This window comes from Plectropomus leopardus, chromosome 12 (genome assembly GCF_026936395.1).
Source record: "Plectropomus leopardus strain MGB_pleo_1.0 chromosome 12, ASM2693639v1, whole genome shotgun sequence".
Lineage (NCBI taxonomy): Eukaryota > Metazoa > Chordata > Actinopteri > Perciformes > Serranidae > Plectropomus > Plectropomus leopardus.
In genome coordinates this window covers 12999268-13020023 of record NC_142187.1, presented here as the reverse complement: position 1 = coordinate 13020023, position 20756 = coordinate 12999268, and the positions used below count along the sequence as shown (strand labels likewise).

General features: G+C 41.1%; 1 protein-coding gene across 4 annotated transcripts in view; it reads left to right on the top strand.

The window, feature by feature from the left end:
* dab1b (DAB adaptor protein 1b) overlaps positions 1 to 20756 on the top strand; it is a 124280-nt gene that overhangs the window by 61565 nt on the left and 41959 nt on the right. The window contains exon 4 of one of the 4 annotated variants that reach the window (XM_088085148.1): positions 1074 to 1152. The gene's annotated coding sequence lies outside the window, so the exon portion shown is untranslated. Of the gene's footprint in view, positions 1 to 755; positions 1153 to 15334; positions 15473 to 20756 lie in introns of those variants that run through there. The other 3 variants (XM_088085151.1, XM_088085147.1, XM_088085150.1) reach the window with 3 other exon arrangements.

Genomic DNA, 20756 nt, shown 5'->3' with positions numbered 1-20756 from the left:
TGGGCACCCCAAGTCCCAACCCTGAATTTTTGTTTGTAGTTGTCCATTCTTAAACCTGAGAGGCAGTAATGTACCAGAGTAATGTCTGGCCTGACTAATTTTACATACAAATAAATCAATACAACTGTTAAAAAAATTGTTTATTTTAAATCTGTCTGCACTTTACACTTGGTATTGAACTATTTATTTTTGAAGGAGCATTTTCTTTAACAAAGTGTGGAAGCTTTAGTTTATATTTGCCTGGTGTCACTCTGTTGTGTTGTGATTGGTAGGTCTATTTATCTGTTAAACTAAATTATAAACCGGATTGTAAGACACTGCAATGGTAGTAATTAAGAAGGTATGGGTAGTGGAGACAAAAATGGTAAGTTAAAGCTATGCCAACACATGTGCCTACAGCAGTCAGTGCCCCACTTGGGCCACCCCAGTTAAATAAAAGTCTGGAAACGCCACTGGGTTTGAAAGGGTTAAGAGTCCACTGAAGGAGGCTGCTCCACTGCAGTTTGCATAACATCCTGCGAAGCTGGAATATCACTCACTTACATCTTTGTTGTAGTGAGAAGTGGCAACTGGTCCCTCCTCCTCTTCCCAATCCTTTATTTTTCAAAAAATGTTTAATCCCCTCCGTCCCCTCCCCCCTCTTCCACACATTCTCCCTCTAACGGATCCCCTCTCTCTACATTATTCTCTGTGCATTTTAATTTTTTTTTTCTGTCACCGGGGGCCCAGTTTCCCCGCCCACTCTCCTCATTTTCGCCTGAGTCTAGAATAGTGGAGCCAAGAAATAGTTAATCTCTCCGGCTGCTGCTATGATTGGCCGCTGTATGCAGCCCTCAGCCTCCTTGAATGAGAAACAGGGGTAACCAGGCAACTTCAGAGCTGGAGAGAGAGGAGGGGGAAAAAAAGAAGATAGAGCTTTACGGGATCTTAAAATTGTGGAAGAATTTTGTAAAAAAGCGAGGCAATGTGATTTCACCTTGTGTGTCCGGCAAATGGAATTAACAAATGGATTTTCTTAAACACGCTCTCTCCCCTCTCCCTCTCTCTCTCTCTCTCATTGGGGGGAAAAATAGAGCGCTCAAATGAAGGGGACACAGATGTGGATTAAAACGCATAAATGGGACACTCCAGAGAAGCATCCGCTGAGAAAAGGTGAGTGGCATCTCGAGCTTCTCTATTAACCAGGAGTGTTAAAAAACTGTGAAACTGTAGAGCTGTTTAAGGATGCGAGGCAGCTCCCGCGACATGTCAGGATTTATGGATAGGATGCTGTTGGCCGCTGAATTAAAATGGGTTGCGGAACAGTCCGCTATGCATGACTGAGAAACAGTCACATATGTGGTGAAAATGACACAGGTGACATCAGAAATGAGCTCGTGAAGGAGATCATCGATGGTGCTTTGGTGGATTTGAATGTGGAGTCCTTAAAAGCGCAAACGCCGGTCGCCTGTCAACCTGCTGTCCCATATTGAATTGCGCACAAATTGGAAATGGACATGTCGTTTTGAAATGATTTCGACGCATGACTTTCACGTGTGGTTCATGTTGCTGTGTGAGATGTCATCTAAATATAAAAGCTTAAAGCTTGTCCAGCCTCGTCTGCCCCCCCCCCTATTCCCCCCTTCCTCCACAAATATTCAAATGAAGAGATGTCCTACTGCAACAGCAGTAAGTCATCTTCAAACGACTGCGTGTTAAACGGCTCTGATGCTGAGTGCATGATGACGCATATGTTGATAAACGTATTGATCGCTGTTCAGAAACGGGTAGAAAATGCTCAGCGGGCTGCATTGGGGGGGATGATGAGTACCTGTGGATGGAGGCTTGGATGGGAGCGCGCTGCGCAGCGCAGCGGCACCGGTCTGACTGGCAGCGCTGAGCCAAAGTCTGCCACAAACCGGCGCATAGGCCTGTAGAGGAGTGAGTCCTCTGGTCTTCAGTCATGGGTCATTGTCGGGATAAAAACCATCCTGTTAATTTTGGAAGCGTCTGTCGTGGGGGAAGTCTTAACTGCGTCAGGGCTGCAGTTGCGCCCGCATTTGGATTTTCCCGATGAGAGATGGATGGATGTCAGGCCAATGATTTGCTTTTTTTGCATAGAGTACTCTTGGTTTAAACTTTTTATTATCTGTCATAGTTTTTGGTAATATGTGTACCCATACTGACCCACCAGGAGCTTATCAGCACTGTAAAATATACATATTTTATTATGAAAATTTCAGATTCAAATTGTATGAATCTGAACTATTCATATCACTGACTAATTATTTGAATCTTGATCACTTAATCATATCATCCTTTGACATATGAAATATGCAATTTTATTATTTTGATCTGTTCTATACACATAACATCTATTGCAAGTCCCTCTGTCCTGTTAGAGGGATCCCTCCACAGTTGCTCTTCCTGAGGTTTCTACATTTTTTTTCTCTATTAAAGTTTTTTTTTAGGAGGAGTTTTGCCTTATTGACTGTGAGGGTCCAAGGACAGAGGGATGTCCTAAGTTGTAAAGCCCCCCAAGGCTAATTATGATCTGTGACATTAGACACTGAAATTGAATTGAAATTACCATTTGTACAGCCCCTTGGGGCATGCTTTGTGATTTGGCAACAATTAACTTTAACTTGATTAATCTGTAAGCTAAAGCACTTTGGGTTTCCTTTGGGTTTGAAATATGCTATACAAATAAATTGGCCTTGTCTTGCCTAATGAAAGTGAAAAATAGGACTTATGCTTTGCAGAATATTTTGTTGTAAGACTGGTGTTGAACCATTTCTGAAGTCGTCCTTATGAGGGGCTACTAATGGAGTGTCTGACCCTTTCCTTTCATGGTTTTCAATGCATTTAACCTCTCAAAACTCAAATCCCCCCACGGTTAAAAACTGAATATGAGCCAACACGACCAGTTCAAACGCACATGACCATATGTCTATCATGATGCCCTGTGTTTTCTGCTTGAGTGCTTATGTAAGAGCAGGCCTAGATGGAAATGGGCTTGACTATTGCTGTGGAAAAGCAGCAACAAAACAGCTAGCAGCTATAAAACAAGCTGCTGGAGAAACAATGTAACTTGCGTACATCTCATCAGCTCAAATGACCACAAGTCTTGTTTATGTTTTGGCTCGGCGGGGTGTAAGCAAACGCTAGCGTTAGCATTTTTGACATTGATGCCAAAGTTCATCGGCGACTTCTGCCGATGGCCCAAACTGCCCATAGTAATCTCCTTACAGAGGATGTTCTGCAACAGATCCTAAGCTGCACTCACTGCTGGCTCGATTGTAGGACACATGTGTTGCACGCACGCGTGCGCGCACACACACACACACACACACACACACACACACACACACACACACACACACACACACACACACACACACACACACACACACTACAATTTCCAGTTGTCATCCCAAGATAGTTCTTTGCAGCCCAGTGTGAGTTGTGGGGCTTAAGATGGAGCTGAACAAAACACTAGAGAGCATTAACTTCTCCAGTAAGGGCTTCTTTGTTGGGACTCCCAGTGGAATCAAGACACTTAATTTAGCTCCTGACAGCAAAAGCAGCATGTGGATATGCAAGCTATATCTTATCCGATTAAGACCATAATGCCTTTTCCCCCTTTTGCAATTACTGTAAAATGGTGAAAGTGGTGCGATTATTTCTTTTTCATGTTATCGCAGCGCAATTACAACAAAGCAGGGACAACATTTGGGCCAGTTGTTGTTTTGCACTCCTGAAATCCTTTGGGTTCGTCTAACCCATTTGCTGTAGTGTTACCTCCTGCCTTTTGTCTCGCTGAAAGCCTGGTGTGTTATCACATTTGTTGTTTGTCTTCATATTGCAACGGCATTACCTCAAGTTGAACTCCCTTAAGATTTCTCCAAGTGCTCAGAGATAATGCATCTAACGAACAGGGGTTACACTGACATCAATGTAGCATTTCAGCGTTAGACACACGATTGCCTGAGTGGCCTAAATATTTCATAAAAGTAGTTTTAATGAGCTTGCAAGATAGTGTCTGAGTTCTCATTTTGCTGGTGGCTTTATCGCATCCAGCCTCCTCATTAATGAAGATGTGGCCTCTGGCAGAAGCAGGTCAGAGGTGATCTCAGTTGTCCCTGTTGAACAAAAGAGAAAGATTGCTCAGATAGTGGTGCATTCAGGATGCTGAATGATGCACATGCTCCATTGGGAGTGTAATCAACATGACAGGTGCATCTGAAGTTGAGAGTGCAACGGGAGGGTGGTGACAACCAAATGTGTCAGAAGCAAAGACTCGAGCTACAAGCTGTAAAAAAAAAAAAAAAAAAAGGAACTCAGATCTCCCTCATGGGAAGTTTAAAGAAATATTTTGACATTTTGGGAAATACTTAAATTGACTTTCTTGCCAACAGTTAGATAGGAACATCCTCACAAAAATCGCAGTGCAAAATAGTTTGCTATTTTATGGGTGTTATGTGCCAGATTATTTCTTGACCAGGACCACTTCCTGGAGTCTCCACTGGTTGCCTCACAATTGACCCAGGAAAAAAAATGGTCTGGCACATAACCCCCGTAAAACAGTCCTTTTTACATTTAAGCTTTTGTATAGATTAAACAAACAAGCTATAAAGTTTTAATTAGTAAGCTTTAGAGGTGCTGGTAAGCAGATTTTCTTACTTTTGGATGGAGCCGGCTGAGGCTCAGGAGGTAGAGCAGGCTGTCCACTGTCGGAAGAATGGTGGTTTGATCCCCAGCTCCTCCAGTCTGCATGTCAAAGTACCCTCGAGCAAGATACTGAACCCCACATTGCTCCTGATGGCTGTGTGAGTGTGTGAGAAGGGTGACTTGAGTAGCAGGTGGCACCTTGTACGGGAGCCTTGGCCATCAGTGTGTGAATAGATGTGACATATAGTGTAAAAGCACTCTGAGTGGTCTTGAGCGTAGAAAGGCACTCTCCAAGTCCAGGTCCATTTACAGTTTACCACCGCGCCAGGCTATCAGTGTCCCCGTGTGTACAGTCTTTATGCTAAGCTAAGCTTGCCATGTGTTTGCTTGAGCTCTGCATATAGTGTAACACGTTGACACTCTCAGCAAGAATAAGTGTATTCCCCAAAATGTCTGTTACTAAAACTTTTATCAGGAGAATCATCTTGCAAAGAATCAGTCTTGTGGCCAAAAGAAAAGGCTGGAATGTTATATTCCTGCAAATCTTGGATACGTTACATGTGTACGTTTCATACATGTCATATCCTATACCCAGATGAGAAGCATGCCAAGCTGCAGACCACTGTTCGAGACCAACAAATAACATTTTGTTTGTTTGTTTGTTTGTTTTGTGAGTAATTGTGCATTGTTTAAATGCTGTTGTTAAATGTAAAATGTCAAAATATACACTGCGTAATAATGCACAAATGTAACGTTTCAATGCTTAGCAAAAACTTACAATACCTACATTTTTTTCAGGCAATTGGGTTGACAGAATAAAATAGCTTATTTGGACAGACAGGTTAATATAACAGAAACAGTCCCCACATATAACTCAGTCTCTCACTGACATCAGCAAGCAGCTGTGCAAAATGTAAAACCTGAAATTGGAAAATGTTTATACAAGCATTGGCTTTACAGTATGTTTGGGCTGGACCTGTTTCAGTAATAAAATTAGACATAAGCCCACACTTTTAAAACTGAATACTGCCCCCAGAGAATAGAAGATATTATCTTGCATATTAAACTATGTTTTTTTTCCCACATTATAACCAGACTGTAAATTGCAACTCTATTTTCATTCATATCTTGTTACATATGAATTCATTAAGTTCAGACATTTAGACATTATGCAATGAGACCATTCTGTTTACAGAAGCATCAGACCTTATCAGAGTGCACTTTATTATTGAATTATATGTTGAAAAATGAGAAAAGTGTAAGTTATCTGAACAGTAATAATAATTGTTGCTAATGGCAGTCAAAGCTTAATTAATGTTTCCATCATGTCATATGGAGTTTGGTCAATTATAGATATATATGTAAATTGCGCAGAAACAGCGGCCAGACACCATTAACGACAAGTGTTTTCCCACAGTTATTTCCCTTATCGCACTGACCCTGTTGAGTTGACAATGAGGCTGCGACCTCGCCACTATAGAGAGTGTTACTGGAATCAAATGGGCCAGTGAATTGCCAGCCCATCACACAATTATTTCCATTGTGTGGAGCCGGGCAGCTGGTAATCCTTGTGCCTTGACCTGTAACATCTGGTGAGTGAGTGAAGTGTTCAGTGTGAAGCCGGCAGTGTCGGCCTGCCTCCCATGTTCAGTCTCCGCAGCCGTCACTGCCCGCTTCACGTCCAGAGGACTGGGCATCTACAATGCATCAATGACACCAGCCATCACAAGGGACATGTAGCATGCCAAACCAGTGATTCATTAGGACTCAATTAGCTGGGAGGCATGGGGCGCCCTGCCATATGCCTCGAGGTTCTACGGCAATCTGTACCCACTCCCTACTACTGTACTCTCAACTGTCTTTGGCACTGTAAACGCTGTACATGTGTGTTGCACCAGTGCTGTACAGCACTTCTTTTCTTTGTACTATTAAAACAAGTCAGTAGTAGAGATTTAGCGGCTCTGTCTCTAGCCACCCAGCTTCCGTGCTTGAAATGAGTCACAATGACCTTCAGCTCAACTCATGTTGCGCCAGTTGGCTCAGAATGAAATGCTCATCCATCTACTGAAGTATGAGGCTGTGGAGCTCCAGATACTGTAAATCTTAGGAGGTAAGAAAGCCCCCCCCGCTCAATATCGACTTCGCCTCGCTTGCCAAGAGGCGGCGTGTGCTGCCGACAAGATCTATCCGCCCTCAAATCTAGTTTGTCTTCTTATCTGTGCCAAGGTAAAGGACCCCCTCACCCCTGTCCTCTGTGCCCCCACCGCCCAGTCAAACTCCTCCACAACCCCAAATTAATGAAATTAGATGGGAGCAGAGAGAACAAGGGCAACAAACACACTAACCTCCATATATGTGATGTGATATGATGTGGAATATCAAACATACACGTCAGCTGGCATTTGAGATGTGTTAATGATTGATGTTTACACAGTTTTTAAAGGTCAGAAATGCAAATTTGCTATCAAAGCTGCCACAGCTATACTGACATGAAGTATTTCAATTCAGGTACATTTAAAGGCCCAGTGAAACAGCAGTTTGGGCTTTTTTTTTTTGTTTTTTTGAGTGAAACAAAATATGTGGATGGGGTCTCATTTCCAAAGGGATTTGATCAAACCAGGATCAGTGTGTGCAGAGAACTGTTGGCCTCCATCCACACCTCCCTCGCCTGTTTTGTTCATTCTGTTGTCATGCACCTCATTTTCCATGATTTTGTGTGTAAGTAACTCATGGAAACAACAATTTTGGTCCAGTGTGAGAGCAAAATAGGTTGCAATCTAATCTTTAATGCAGTAGCCTTGAACCCACACTGTCTTTGGTGAAAGTGCTTTTCAAGTTTTTGCTCCCTCATCTTGCTGTCAGCTACAGACTCACCTTAAACTGGATTCTGTTAGAAGCCTGGGAGATTTTAAAAACTCAATTAAGGAATTTTTGACCACAGAATGCACATGTCCAGTTTCTGAACACTGCTAATTTTAATTGTTATAAATTGGCAGTTTTCTGTAAGTCTGTTGTTTTATTTTTGTCTGTGAAAATTTCAATGCCATTTGTTTTTGCTTCTTTTTGCTTTTGTGTTTTTGGTGTGTTTGTTCTTTTATGTGAAATTCCCAATGCTGTTGTCTAGGCCAGATGTCCCTTGAAAAGGAGATTTTGAAACTCTATAGGACTATTAAAGGTTAAATTAAGTTGTAAAAAAATGCATAATATATATCCACTGCTCAGATTGTTTAAAGTGTCTGACAACATTATGGAAAAGATGCCCATAGAGAAATTTTCTTTTACCTTTTACTTGATCTGGTCTGTTTTGTGACTGCGTTGAACCAATTCTCGCTCATAGAGAAGTCTTGCGAGTTGAGATCTTACAGGGAAACAATAACAAACAGACTGGATCAAAGGTAAAGAAAAACATTTATTTGTCTGCAGGGATCCTTTCCATAATGTTGTGAGACATTCAAAAAAACAAACTGAGCCTGTCAACGGCAAAAAACAAGCACTTCAAGTGGATGTACATTGACAGTGTGAACATGCGCTTTTACAGCCTGTTTGCCATTGCCAGCTGCAGCCCTCTCTCTGTATACTAGACCATGTCCAAAAATAGCTGTTTCCATTAGTCACTTAGACACAAAATCATAGGAAATAGGATGAAACTTGGAAACTTGTTTCCTTTTAGTGTTGAATTTTCAAGAAATAATTTCCTGCAAAATTTAATGACATGAAAAAATGCTGCACATTTTCTGACATACTTATGGTCAGATAACAAGTCAAATATGGATATCTGCCCCATACAGTATGCATTTGCAATAGGTATTAATACTATTTGCCTAAATATATGGATCAACTGATTCGTGTCCGCAGTTTGTCAGTTGCAAAAAAAAAAGACAAAAGCCATAACTATCAACAAAAACAGGCTGTTTTCCATTTGGGTCCATTTGAATTTCATTTGGTTGTTTTGAGGGAGAGACTTCGAGAAATAGAAAAAAAACCAGAGCATGTTTTTGCAAATTAAAAGCGTAACTTTTCAATAATGCCAGGAGCGCGAGAGGAGCCAGAGAAAGGAAATCGAGTCAAGTTGGAGCAGCTCTGCCCCAGTTGTAAGCACGTGCAGCCACCCAACTGCTCTCCTCCAGCGTTTTCACCGCATTACCCAGAAACGCTACGTTCGTGTGACCCAATTTATCAGCCTCTCCTCCCCATTCATCTGCTCTCACAGATGCACTACAGGAGGCTCCATAAGCAGCGGAGCATTCATCACCTCTGAGTAGTGAGGTCCTTTCGGTTTCATCCCGTTGGCCCGTTCTACAGCCCTATTCCCCACAGGCGGGACAGCAGCCCCATATGTGGCTGATGATTATAATAGTGTGGCGAGCTGGCAGCAGCAGGCACTACAGTAGCTGAGATGCATTTGTGCGTGCATTTATGTTTGTGTTCTATAAAATATGTAATCAAATATAAGCTTAGCAGGGTTTTTTTCTCCACTGGCAGTCAATTTAAATATTGTATCTGCCACATCTCCTTACAGCAGTGCTTTTTCAAACCCCTGGAGGTAATTGAGATGTTTAGTTCAGCCTAGAGGAGCTATCAAACTCAATTCTCATGTGATTTTACATCCCCTGCTTCATGTTTTTTCTTATTGAGCGAAGCACATTCCCCCTGTTTGGATCATTTACAGTTTTGAATAATCAAACATTAAATGACAGTAAAAGTTTATTCACTCCCACAAAATCAAAGCAGAAAAAAGTGTTGATTTAACATCATGATCATTTTGGAGAGTGTTTGTTAAGAAACTCCTGTCAGAGGAATGCAACACAAATTACCAGTACCCAAAACTGCAGCCTCCAAACTAACCATAAAGTTGTATCAACAATAACAGAACGTTATAATCTTGATGACGGTTGAATTTATTGCAGGACTGTTGTGTTAGACTACATTAGTTTTAGTTTCGTGTGTCAGATAAACTGGCAGTTGAGCCTATAATGAATTAGATTAAGCCAGTAGGTTGTCTGTTGGTGTTACTTTCAAGTGGCCAATGTGGAAGACAAGGTGAAAGAAAGCTCTGTTCTCTTTGACTGTTTAATGCATCTTTCAGTAGCTACGCTATAAAAATGTAGCAAAATGTAAATAGTAGCCAACTGAAGAATTCTATTTATTAGCATTTATTGAAATTCAGAAGCATCCTCTGGCACTAAAAGTCAACTCACTCTAACCCCACCCTAAAAATTACAACCATGCACTACTTATCTCATAACCCAATGGGCCATCAGTCTGAGGATGATTTATCCTCTGGGCCCAGTGGCTAATGTTTTGGCAGCTGTTCTGGTGTAGCCAGCGAATATCGAATAACGGATATCCTCCTCCGTAATGGTCATTGTTTACAGTCCAGCTGGCAACTTGAGGTGTAAGAATTGCTCTAGACAACATTTCAGCTCGTCACTGTAAAGCGATATTTAAAATGAATGCAGATTGTAAAAAAAGATAATAAAAAGCAATGCAGGTGCTGAGATTGCATTTTGACTGGTTAGCTTATGCATCACAATTATCCTTCATTTATTCATGATATTATTAGAAAAATGGTGAGGGATATTTGAAGGAGTACTTCATCTTTCAAACGACTATTTGTATATTAATAACTCAAGCTGATATATGCTGAATTTGTAAAGAAAACGTTTTTTCTCACATTCCTCCACGTTGAACAAAGAATCCAAAGATGGAGAAAATTCTTGATAATTTGAAGTCATAGAGGTCTGTGTTTAATTACAGAAAACTATATAAAAACATCTGTTTACAAACTCATAGAATTCATGCAGCATAAACATACATTTTCACTGAAACCTTACTTTTTAAAACTGAACTGAACATGAAACTTACCTAAATCACACAATAAAACAAACAAACTGATTGAGGCAGCAGTAGACCGGCAACTCTAGTGTTCAGTGAGGTAAAATTATTGTTTTGTCAGTGGAGTCTGGCTTTAAAGAGAGACTAGACTAAGTTTCAGTTTTAGTTGAGTTCCCTTTTAGAGAGGACTACATGTGTGGCAAGTACTGAGCATACAGCTGGATAAATGAGAATTTGATCATCCTGTACGAGCTGTGTGAGAGTTTGTAAAAAGATGTTTTGATATAGTTTTGCTGATGTTAAACATGGACCTCTTCTGCTTCATTTTTTGAATTCTGAACTTACTGTGAAAGCATGTGGGAAAAACAAAGCTTTCTTCACAAATTCAGTGTAACACAGGGTGAGTAACTGATATAAAAATGATCATTTTTGGGGTAGTAAGTATTCCTTTAAATCGGTGACTTATCTGAAATGTAAGTAAAATGTAGAATGAATGCTTCACACTTAATGACTGCTGACATTTCATTTTCCTTAATGTCTGCCCAGGCTGAGTAATTGCAGCTGCTCTAAGGTGTAACTTTGTACCTTTTTTAATTAAATGGAGATCTCTCTTGTCGTGGCGCCTGCAGGAAGCAGATTCTTTATTTTTGATGTGGAGCTGCACTGACGAAAAGCATCTGGCACAGCATCAGCGGTCAGCATGACGTCTTCTGACGAGACCCTTTGGATCACTTCTCATCAGAGCGTCACAGTTGGAGGCTACCCTGATGTTTTGCTCTAATCAGCCATCAAGTGTCATATTCAGAAGGCTTCACTGAGGCTCGTACCCGGCCTCTGCTCTGGGTTTACACAAAACACAAGCGACTGAAGAAGCAGCGGCTCAGAGTCAGCAGTGGCACTGCTTATGTATGTTTGTGATTTGTGGGCGATCTTGACCTTGCGATGCCATTGTAATGAGAGGCAGTCGAATATTTCACTTATCATTAGCGGCATGATTAGCTGCCAATGGGCTGTGCCCGGCGTGGTTTAATCCTCCCGGTCTCCGGAGTGCGATAACATATGAGATGACAACAGTTTCACACCCGGTTTCACACCTCCCGCGGTTCCATACGTCGCGGCAGCCTAATCACTCATGAGAGATTAATGAGAGACGTTGAGGTGTGGTGGGAGATTCACTAATTACACCCGCACATACTGTATTGTAGTCGGGGGAATAGACAGTTTATGTGTGAGTCTGTGTGTAAGCTTCTTTTAAAGTACAATTTTACGAGATACCTGTTACTTCACAGTGGGAGAAGTTGAGCTTCAACAAAGGTGCCCTCAAGAGAAAATAAGTTAAAAGTACTTTATGGAAATAATGATATCTTCGGCACAGCTGCAAAAACAAAATCCCCTCACTGCAAAATACCACTAATTGGGATGTTAACAAGAGTTGTAGAATTCTTTCCGTGTTTTGAAGAGCTCCTACAGCTGCCTGTAAGAAACTATGAAAGCGAACCAAATAACCCATCTGCGTTATCACAGCAAGAAGTGTAACAAGTGCTAACTTTCCTTTGGTTGTAATGCCTGTCAATCCTATATTTTCTCTCAAATATATTTCTGCCAAACACATCAGTGTGACAGGAACCAACTGTGGAGTTTTCATATAGCGGAAGAAAAGATAGATGGGGGATTTGTAACACCCGAATTAAACTTTGACGAAATAAGTGACCAAAGAAGAAGATAATCTCCTTTTTTTCTTACAAAACAAACAAGTTTGGCCTTCAGGGAATTTATGAAACTTACTGGTGTGGAACAGGCGGCTGAATCTCATGGTTCACTTTTTTAAAGGAGCAAGACCCTCAACAGCTTTAATAAGATTTTAAGCAGACCTTTCCTTTGACATAGAAAAAAATGGAACATCCTCCTTTTTAATGTTGTAAAATAATGTTACAGATTTAAATAGGTATGAGTTTAATCAAAAAACATAATAACTTGTTTTATAGTGAGTTTTGAGTCATTGCTCCACTGTGTGACCTGCAGCTTCCCAGCCATTGTCAATGCCAGTTTAAACATCAAATCAAATACTCAATCAAACACTGTCACCCTGTCACACCCCTCAGTGTCTGATACCGATGCATAGGGCATCTGTATGAGACACACTGGACTTTCAGTTAACTCTAATGTAAACCTTAATATGGTATTCTGAGAGCTACAGGAGACGACAGTTCGTGTCCTGTGAGAAACCAAAAGCCAATGTCATTTAAACTCAAACCATGATGTTTTTATGAACCTGACCAAGTAGTTGTGTTGTCTAATCTTAAAGTAGTTTTGGTGTCACAACCTACATGTCCTGGGAAGTTTATTCTGAAAAAATACTGTATGCATGTAATAAGGAAAAACTGACACATCTAAAAGTGACGCAAGAGGGTTGCTTAGAGCTTGTGTTGAAAGGCCACTTCAACTTTCAACTTCAACTTTCAGTGTTATTGTCCCCTCAGGGAAATTTGTTTTGCAGCCAGGTAAAACAAAACGCAGAATAAAACAATCACATAGAGTCAGCCATAAGGAACAGTGACATACATAAATCCAAAAATACACTGACTAAGCTGCTGTATTTGATGTATTGGGAGTGAGAATGTGTTGGAACTCTGCTGTTTTGGTTGCCTCCCACAGCTTTCATGATTGTTTTTGGGTGTAGTTTTCAACGAAAACCATTTGAAACTCCATATTTTTAATGGAACAACAATTTTCACAATATTCACTAAATTGAAAAGAAAAATTATGGAAAATATGGAAGCCCCAATTGCCTTTCTGAAAACCATGGATATGTTACATTTGTATGTTTCATATGTAGGGGACATGTTGAAAACGTACGCTTCAGTATTCAATTTAATGTGACAGTGCTGTGGTTAACGTGTGGTTAGGTGTAGGCGCAAAACCCGCTTGGTCAAGGCAAGGAGCATATCATGTTTTGGCTTAAAATACCCTGTTTTGTCACCACAAACACAGCTGGAAATGTCTTGATGTCTTTCTGGAAATGTCTGATGTATTGCTAAACATTATGGCTTTTGTTGTTTGAGGACGAGGAACAGCGGTCTACGGCTGTTTGCTGCTTGGCAACTGTCACACCATCCACCATCCTCTCCTTTACTAATGAGAAACTCAACTCATATACATGTAGTTTGCATGTTGATACATATTAAATATAAAAATGTAACATATTCGCAGTTTGCAGTAATGTACAATGCCAACATTTATTCTGGCAACTGGACTGATGACTAATTCAGCAGCTGTAACCACTGTCAGTGAGCAAACGAACCAGGCAGCAGCTCTTTGCTTAAAGGTCCAGTGTGTAGGATTTAGGGACATCTATTGGCAGGAAACGTACATAATATTCAGAACTATGTTTTCATTAGTTTATAATCATCTTAAACTAAGAATTGTGTTTTCGTTTCTAAAAATGAGCTGTTTATGTTCCTATACAGAGCGAGTCCTATTCCACAGAATTCAGAATGTTTTTACAGTAGCCCAGAACGGATAAACCAAACACTGGCTCTAGATGTGGTCTTTCATTTTTCCCATCAGCCACTGTAGTCCCCCAACACGCTTAGCACATGAGAGAAGTTTCAGTTCTGCAACTTCACTGCTAGATACCACAAAATCCTACATACTGGACCTTCAGGAGGAGGCTGAAAGAAAATATAAATCTGGGAAGAACAAAATCAAAAGACCTCTCCTTCTCAGACTACCCTCATCAAAAGAAAAAATATACATAGCCCATCCATTTTTCAACCCCCCTCTCCATCTCCAGTAATTTCCATACAGTCCCTTAGTTGGCTCAAAATGACAACAGTAATTAAGACCTAAAAACTAAAGTTTGACTTTTGTTAGTCCAAAATATGTCACATTACTGTTTCATTTACATTAAGTGAAACTACTCCTCAACATATTGTGTGTGTGAGTGTGTGTGTGTGTGTGTGGTATGTCACATCATGACAACATCAATAAGATAGTGTGACAGTAAGTAGAAAAACCAGAAGGTTCCTGTTTTGAAACGGCTGTCTGGTGCTTCCCTTCAGCTTCATTAATGCCATCCTGCAGACTGCAGGTAATGTTTTTGTGCTCCACCGTTTTGATCATGGCAACTTTTATCTTGGCTACGCTGGGATCTCTGTTGAGCTTGATAGTCATATTGCCTGTCCACGGCGCTGCTGAATCAAATTTGTGTCTTTTTTTAGGACATGAATTCAGTCAGGACAACAAACGGTGAAACAGTTATTCACAGTTTCATAGAGAGGCTGCTTGTGTATCTAAATTATATCCATGACCCATGTGCAATTAAAGAGGACACCTTTTGGCTATTTATTTAGTTCAAAGGGAACACAGAGGGAGGGAAAAGCCCCTAATTGTCTCATTAATTACTCTCTGCATGAAATAATGACCAAACCAAGGTATCCACAGTTCTTTTGTAACTCACAAAGGAAAGCAGGGGTGGGGGTGGCAGCAAAATAAAACATGCTTCAACCTCTTTTCACAAATAGGCATTATGTTGGAAGAGAGGGAGACAAAGAAAAAGAGGACAGGGGAGAACAGGGGTGGGAGGGAGCAAAAAAAGAGGTTACGATGAAATTGAAAGAGTAAAAAAAAAGTCTGTTGAGATAAAAAAAAAAAAAAGGATAAATAGGGAGCAAATCAAAAAGCGAGGAGCGAGAGACAGAAGGAGAAAAGCTTGGCTGTGAGGTAACATGGTGTTTGTCCAGGCCTTCTGGAGCCCGCCCAGTTCTCTCTCCCACCGAACGTGGTAAATAGGCTGTTTTAACACACTGTTCAGACGCTGAGACACAGCACAACAACAAACCAAATCAACAGTGAATTAAAGACTCCTCGGGGAAGCCACAGAGTAACATCAGAGGAGGTGTTTTGGAGAGACAGATCCACCAATTAACTGTTCTGAGAGGGGTCCGTGAGTCTCACACCGGCTATGTTTCCAGACCGGCTGCATTCGGTGGGTGGAATTAGATGAATAAAAGAACGGAAATGTATCTTGTTTTCACGCTATTGTTTACTGTCACCATAGGGAGCTAGTGACACTTTATTAGCCTGAATATGTCTGTTATTGAGGCAGAAGCAGCCAAAGAAATGCAAACTTTCAAAATAAACCCCATTAATATTTGCATCTTGAGACCTCTGCTGTGTGAGCGCGAGTGTATTTGTTCATTTATGTCATGTCTCAGACTTGAAGAGACCACACACACACACACTCATACACACACACTCTCCTCGCTCTTCTTCCATCTTAAATTGGGCCCAGTTATCCTGCAGCTGAGCTGGTAAAAAGGATAATGCAGGAGCACTTCAGAGGGCAGCTCCTCACTGCCCTCTGTGTAGCTCTGCCCGGCCATGTTGGAGCCACGCCTAACTGAGTGCACAGCTCCAAGGCCTGTACTGACATAAATCTGCACGGCAAAGCAACTGTGTGGCAACGCTTATTTAGTTTACCAGCTGTAGCCGCTGAACCTGAAGCAATGAGGCCTCCCTTTTCCCTCAGAAAAGTAGATGAGAGCGGTTCAAATGCCCAAACTGAATTTTTTTGTATGTATTTTCTTCCCTCCCCTCCTCCTCTGCTCGCACACTTGACTGTTCCCTCGTCAGAGGCCCTCCATCTTGTCAGAATGAGGTGAACTAATGGGCCGTGGCTGAACAGCCTGAGCTCAGAGGCTATCAGTTCCCCCTGGAAGGCCAGGGAGGCAGAGGAGGAGGAGAAGAAGAAAGGAGAGGTCCTTCTTTGGCTACACTATTTCAGCTTTCCCTCACATAAATCCTTGTGGAAATCAAAAGGAATTGTTTAGTTTACAGTACGATGTCAACACAAAGTAGCTGTCCGATTTTCTTCTGCTTCTTTTTTATGTGCTAAAAGAAAGCTTGGTGATTTACTGAGTGTCATCACTGACTGTCATTAGCATGTCCTCTCTGTCCCTTGATGCTCCCAACATCATTTGGTTTTTAGTCATGCTAGCTTTGTGGCTCTGCGAGCAGTCTTCCGGCCTGCCTTTCGCTGTACCACTTATTGAAATATCTCTTCAAATATTGGATGAATTGTTATGAAATTCTGCACAGGTATTCATGGTCCTCAGACGATGAATCCTACTGACTTTGGTGATCTCTCAACCTTTCCTGTAGCACCACCAAGAGGTTCACATTAATGGCTTTGAGTGAAATATCTCAAGAACTGTTGGATGAATTGCCATGAAATTTGGAACACACGTTCATGTTCTTCCTCAGGATTAATTTGTATAACTTTGAAATTATTAACATTCTTCTTGAGGTAGAGCTGGTAGCTCTTCTAAGTGTTCATCCAACACCATTAAACTTGTGAAACTAATAACATTTCCATTAGCCTCAGCTGTACTTCCTGCTAAATAGCATATACTAGCATGCTAACAGTGCGGGGCTTCAAAGTCAGTATGACAATATCACAATGTGATAACAAGTTGTGGTTCCATCATGTTTCTTTTGGCCCAAAAACACTTTTTCCAGTAGACTAATTTTGTGAAATAGATGTCTGCAAATCATGGGTTATGTTGGGTTTTTTTTGAGCAACACAACCTCCCAGTGCAAGCATTTATGTAGCCCTAGTTTAAATCATTATGTCCTAAAGATTTTAAAATTCACTAATAGATAAATCTTACTCTATTTTCCTACTGAAAGTCATGTGAGAGAGCCCAAGGCCAAATGGCTGGGAGGCAGGGATAAAAGAAATGCTAGTGCACTTGCTCTATAGGATGCTGTAGGGATTGTGTTTTTTGGAAGTTATCAGCGCTCTATCTGGTTCTGCAAAGCCAATGCCATATTTTCGTTGGATTTTGGGCAACTGCAGAAAATAAGCTCTGTGGATAAAAGCGTTTATTATACTTACATGTTTTGTTTTCAGCAACATAATTTTCACAAATGAACACCACTTTTATGATTTTTGCAGCCCAAATGCAATTCCCAGAAGTTAAAAAAACTGTACCATGGTTGCATGACTATCGTAAAGCTGTGTTTGGCATCATGACATTCTCTAGTCGCATTTGGCCACTTGCTAGTTACAGCCTTTTTTAATACACAGAAAAGCTTCCAAATACATGAGTGGGGTAATTACTGATGTATTTTAAGTCATAGAATAAAACATGAAAGTTTCTTAAGCTAGTGTTAACCACAGACCGTATTTCATTTAACTAACCGCCCCCCCAAAACCTGGGATTTAGTTAACTTGGATTGACTTTGAGATGTAGAACCAGGAATTGCTCAAATGCTAACTCATTTCCAGGTTTCTTCTCATTCCTGCACCACTCTGTGGGGCCATGGATGCGGAAGATCCTGGTAATTTTATGACCAAAAGTCAAACTCTTATTTTTTTTTATTCACCACTGAGCAACTTTCAAAGGAACGAATGGGACCCCTCCAACACTTCATCCGGTTCTCTTTATACATCCATGTGTTAACCATATACCTACTGAATATCAGCATGGTAACATGTTTACGTCAGCATTTAGCTGAAAGCACAGCTGTGCTTCACAGAGCTGCTGGCATGATAGACTCTTAGTCTTGTCACTGACATATTTTTCTGTGTCTCTGCGGCCTTATAGCTTGCCATGACTGTGTGCATTATGATTAACCTACTGATTCAGATCTTCAGAAGTGTTAATAGATTACAGCGTTACTTACTACTACTAACCACTTACTAGTCAGAAGTCTTATTCAGCCTACTCACAAGATGAAAATATTGGTATTGAACATTGTTGCAAACCTTAAATACCTAAGTGACGTAGTATTGGAGCTGACTGTGTCACCGGGAGGTTGAGGGGATGGTGGATTGTACGTCAGCTAGGTGAGACACCTGCCAAGCTGTAAACCGCTTTTCTCGACTAACAACAAAACTGGTTATGATTTTGTTTCTAGTGGCTTGTTAAGCTACAAACATGGGTATTTTGTAGCAGCTCACTGCTGTGTTTCCAGCTGCGATAGTGTCACAAAAAGTGTTTTTTTTTATCAAGAAATTGCTGTATTTCCAGCTAGGATTGTGCCCCCAAAACCAGGTATTTGAGCCAAAACAAGATCTTTTCCAAATCATAACTAAGTGAAATTTGTGTCCAAATCCAACCACATGTTAAACGCAGTATTGTTAATACATGAAATGTCAATATATGCACTATGCAATAATGTGTAAATGTATTGTATCTGTGGTTTGCAGAAATGCACAGTGACAATTTTTTTTTGGTGACTGGGTTATCTAATTAGTCCAAATAGAGCAAATTAACCTTATCTTGGATTGAGGGCTATCAGGCCAGATGAGAGAACCTTATTGCTGACACTGCGATAAGAGCTGATGGTAGAATACAGCAAAATGTCCAGCCCCGTAGAAATAAACACAACAGTACATATTAAAGGCTTTAGGTATGGAGAGGATATAGCAGTAGTTGACCGGCCTACGCTGCCATAGATGACACAAGGTAACACAGCAGGGCTATTCAGAGGAGCATTGCTAGGCCAGGTTGTGACAGTTGTGTCCCACTCCATAAGCTGGGGGGCATTTTGTAACAAAGATGACCAGCGCGAGGTGCCAAAGCCGGTCTGTCGAACAAACGTTCCACCAGCCCCGAGCCATGCCAGCCTTGGCCAGGAAGAGATGGAGACAGTCCGGAGGACGGGGGGCGTCCCCGCTCTTCAGCAGTTGCACGCAAACTAGAGAGCACAGACTGCGCCTTCCGTGGGGACACAGTGAATGGAGGTGTAATTGGCCATATCCAGTGATAGATGGATGTTCAACCTTTGTTAGTCATTGGTGGAAGGATGCACGGAGGCTCGTCTCACAATATGAGGTTGATTGTGAAGTCTATTAAACACCGGTCTCAGGAGGAATGTGACTTACAAGAATGCTGGAGCTTAAAAAAAAAATCTGAAGAATGATCTGATTTAAAAATCAGCATGTGTTTCGTGATTGCCCATTATATTTTGGAGACAGGGAACATGACTGAAAATTTGATCAAACTTAATTAATCATTTTCATCCATTAAGGGGACTTGGAAGATAGAGCTCTTTAATTGTTGTAAATTACAACCCTTTGTCCCTCAGCAACATAAATCTAAATTATAGTTTTTATTTCATTGCAACCAAATTATCATGTCGAGCAAATTCCCTCATTGTATGTGCATTTATTACATAATCATGGAGTACTGAAAGCAGTTACTATATGTTATTTTTGAGCGGGAGGCCAGGTTACAGTGTGACTGGTAGTGCTTTGATCAACCTGTACATCAGCTCACTAAAGGTTATAGGCATCTTTCTGACAAATCTGATCAAAACAACGAAAAAAAGAATTGTTCCTCTTCTTCTCATCACACCACGCTGATGCTACATGACAAGATATATACACCTGCATGTAGCCCAGGGGGTTGAGTTCGTCTTGTGAAGGTATACACTCAGATCTACTCCTGAGAAATCAATGGTCTGCAGGATGGATATACTCAATGTTAGGTGGGGAGACTTGCCATACATCAGTTTTTTTTTCACTGCATGCCTGTTTTTGTTCAGTAATCCGGTTACGGGGTAAAGAGTCTGACGCAAGCAGGAAACAAACATCTCAAGAGATGATTTGTGAAACGCTGGCGGACGGAGACAAAGACGGCGGTGGGCTGATGGAAGGGAATAAAGAAATCCAAGCAGAAATGAAATTGACTTCCCTCAAGGAACTTTTCCCTCGCACTTGAGAGAGGTAGTACTAAAATGAACAAATTAATAAATAAAGGGTGGCTTTTGTCAAGGGCTTTTGACATCCCCTAGCAGTTGAGAGTAGCTGGAGAAACGAGTGATGCTCGTTAACTCTGACCCAAATCATAAGAGACACTGGGAGCTGTTAAAACACAGAGCAGATTGGGGAGTCTGGGTGACCTAGATAGCATTGGTTTTGACAAGCAGCCGTACATCACATTAAATCGCTCTTCCGTCTAATACAATGAGGCATATCTCCCTCGTTGTTAATGAAAATTACATTCTGATAAGGTTCTTTGTGACATGGAAAATACCTCTCCCATTGCTGACACTCCAAGGCTCTGTCTGAGACTTACTTATGGGGAGATTGCCCCTTCGCCCGGACCTGGGTGACATTATCTGCCTCATAAGCACACATGAGGGGTGACACATGGTCTAGACGGCGAGCACAAGGAGAGCCGGTGGTAATGAAGCAAACGCAATGACCTGTTCTTAAAGAAAATTAAATGTGTCTTAACATCATAGTTCATTTTGGAATA